We start from the raw sequence: 3,459 nt of genomic DNA on the forward strand, positions 1-3,459 counted from the left end.
TCCAAACTGTCTAGATCCTTCTGCAGCCTTCCCACTTCCTCAGTACTACCTGCCTGACCACCTGACTTTGTATCATCGGCAAACTTCGCTAGAATGCCCCCAGTCTCTTCATCCAGATCATTAATATATAACGTGAACAGCTGCGGCCCCAACACTGAACCCTGCGGGACACCGCTTGTCACCTATTGCCATTCCGAAAAAGAACCTTTTATCCCAACTCTCTGCCTTCTGTCAGACAGCCAATCCCCAATCCATGCCAGTAGCTCACCTCGAACACCATGGGCCCTCACCTTGCTCAGCAGCCTCCTGTGTGGCACCTTATCAAAGGCCTTTTGGAAGTCTAGATAGACCACATCCACTGGGTTTCCCTGGTCTAACCTACTTGTCACCTCTTCAAAGGTTGCTCTTTGTTCGAGGTATTTTAGTTGCTGGAGGTGATTTCCTCGAATTTCAGGAGCAGCAATTACTATTTTATATGCAGTTGCATTGTTTTGCAACTTGGAAGAAAAGTGAAAACAATAGCACTTTTAAAATTGAGAGGAACAGACAAAGGTGAGGTCAGTGCAGGAGAGACAGAGAAACAGAAACAAACATTTTTGTGGACATTTCAGAGACATGGATAAAGCAGGAACAGGAATGGTTGTTGTTGGTTCTGGGATTTAGATGTTTCAGTAAGATCAGAGACTATGGTAAAAGAGGGGGAGGTGTGGCATTGTTAGTCAAGGACAGTATTACAATGGTAGAAAGGACGTTTGAGGACCCGTCTACTGAGGTAGCATGGGCTGAGGTTAGAAACAGGACTGGAGGGGCATTGGGAGTTTTCCAGAGATGTCGAGGAAAGGATAGCAAAGATAATTCTGGATAGGAGCGAGAGCAACAGGATAGTTGTTATGGGGAACTTTAACTTTCCAAACATTGACTGGAAATACTATAGGTCGAGTACTTTAGATGGGTCAGTTCTTGCCCAATGTGTGCAGGAGGGTTTTCTGACACAGTATATAGACAGGCCAACAAGGGGCAAGGCCACATTGGATTTGGTACTGGGTAATGAACCCGGCCAGGTGTTAGATTTGGAGGTAGGTGAGCACTTTGGTGATAGTGATCACAATTCGGTTATGTTTACGTTAGTGATGGAAAAGGATAGGTATATAACACAGGGTAAGATTTATTCTGGGGAAAGGCAATTATGATGTGATCAGGCAAAATTTAGGATGCATGGGATGGGGAAGGAAACTGCAGGGGATGGGCACACTTGAAATGCGGAGTTTATTTAAGGAACAGCTACTGTGGTTGATGGGAAATGTTCATCCTGGAGTTCAGTTACTAGTGGTGTTCCACAAGGATCTGTTTTGGGGCCACTGCTGTTTGTCATTTTTAAATGACCTGTACACGGGCGTAGAAGGATGAGTTTGTAAATTTGCGGATGACACTGAGGTCGGTGGAGTTGTGGATAGTGTTGAAGGATGTTGCATGTTACAACGGGACATAGATAAGCTGCAGAGCTGGGCTGAGAGGTGGCAAATGGAGTTTAATGCGGAAAAGTGTGACCTGATTCACTTTGTAAGAAGCAACAGGAATAAAGAGTACTGGGCTCATGGCAAGATTCTTGGTAGTGTAGATGAGCAAAGAGATCTCGGTGTCCATGTACATTGATCCCTGAAAGCTGCCACCCAGGATGATAAGGTTATTAATATGAAAAATGGTGTGTTAGCTTTGTAGAGGGATTGAGTTTCAGAGCCATGGGGTCATGCTGCAGCTGTACAAAATTCTGGTGCGGCCGCACTTGGGAGTATTGTGTACAGTTCTGGTCACCGCATTATAGGAAGGATGTGGAAGTTTTGGAAAGGGTTCAGAGAAGATTTACCAGAATGTTGCCTGGTATGGAGGGAAGGTCTTATGTGGAAAGGCTGAGGGACTTGAGGCTGTTTTCTTTAGAGAGAAGAAGATTGAGAGGTGACTTAATAGAGACATATAAGATAATCAGAGGGTCAGATAGGGTGGACAGGGAGAGCCTTTTTCCTCGGATGGTGACGGCTAGCAGGAGGGGACATTGCTTTGAATTGAGGGGTGATAAAGGACAGATGTCAGAGGTAGTTTCTTTACTCCGAGAGTAGTAGGGGCATGGAAAACCCTACTTGCAACAGTAGCAGACTCACCAACTTTTAAGGGCATTTAAATGGTCATTGGATAAACACATGGATGAGAATGGAATAGTGAGGGTTAGATGGGCTTCAGATTGGTTCCACAGGTCGGTGCAACATCGAGGGCTGAAGGGCCTGTACTGCGCTGAAATAAAGGTCGGCGCAACATCGAGGGCTGAAGGGCCTGTACTGCGCTGGAATGTTCTATGTTCTAACACTGGGTTTGATACAGAATAAAGCTCCCTTGATACTGTGCCTATCGAACTTACCATGTAGACTAAAATACATTTAAAAAAATCACCCTCATATAAACACCTGCTCATCACTTTAAAAACCTCGACCTTCTCAGGACTGCCTCCAGTGCCAGGAAATGTTTTCTTAGATCAGGGTCCCAAAACAGTTCACAGTGTTCCAATTGTGCTCTGACCAATACCTTGTATAATTTTAGCAAAACCTCCCTATTTTTATGCCACATTACCTTCTCTATTACCTTGAATGCTAGATATTTGTGATTCATGGACCAGTATATCCAAATATGTCTGTTCTGTAGCTTTCTGCAGTCTTTCATTAAAATAATATTCAGCCCCTCTGTTGCTCCTGCCAAATGGGCTCACTTTTCCCATTGCCCAATTAGAATGTAAAATAAAAATCTGTTATGAACTTAATATTGACTGTTATTGACTGTTGTTACAATATTGCGAGAGTGGCGCTGGAAAAGCACAGCAGCTCAGGCAGCATCCGAGGAGCAGGAAAATCAACCTTTCCGGCTGGAGCCCTTCATCAGGAATGGTTACCATATGTATGTAACATTACATTCTATGTGTTCAGTGTTTGTCCACTTGCTTAGCCAGACTATGTCCCTCTACAAACTCTTTTTGTCATCCTCACCACTTGCTTTCCCACCTATTTTTGTATTATCTGTAAATGTGGTAGTTTCTGAAGTAACTCCCCAGAGGCCGTTATCCTGTCACTAAGTCCCCCTTTATTTCCACATGGAGAGTCCCTGACACTGACCCAGTTCCCTCAGGGCCAGCTCTCTCAGAGTGAACAGAACCTCTGACCCCTCCCCCACCCGTGTATATCTGTCAGCCAAGGCTCCCTGATTGGACCAGTTCAACAGGCCCCCAATCAGGGAGCTCAGGTTCCCTGGGGTCCTCCTGGGTGACCTCGCTACCGTCCGTACAGTGTCACTCCTGATTCTCACCCTCCCCCCACATCTCCCTGTCCCTGCCTACCCCCCACCCCCCACACCGGGGTCTCACCCCATCTCAGTCAGGCCACCCCCTCTCCCTGGCTCCACCCAACAGTAGCCACAACC

General features: G+C 45.9%; 1 protein-coding gene across 1 annotated transcript in view; it reads right to left on the minus strand.

The window, feature by feature from the left end:
- gmppaa (GDP-mannose pyrophosphorylase Aa) overlaps positions 1-3,459 on the minus strand; it is a 47,265-nt gene that overhangs the window by 43,125 nt on the left and 681 nt on the right. The gene's annotated exons all lie outside the window — the stretch shown is intronic.

Source organism: Chiloscyllium plagiosum, chromosome 7, assembly GCF_004010195.1.
Source record: "Chiloscyllium plagiosum isolate BGI_BamShark_2017 chromosome 7, ASM401019v2, whole genome shotgun sequence".
Taxonomy (NCBI): Eukaryota; Metazoa; Chordata; class Chondrichthyes; order Orectolobiformes; family Hemiscylliidae; genus Chiloscyllium; species Chiloscyllium plagiosum.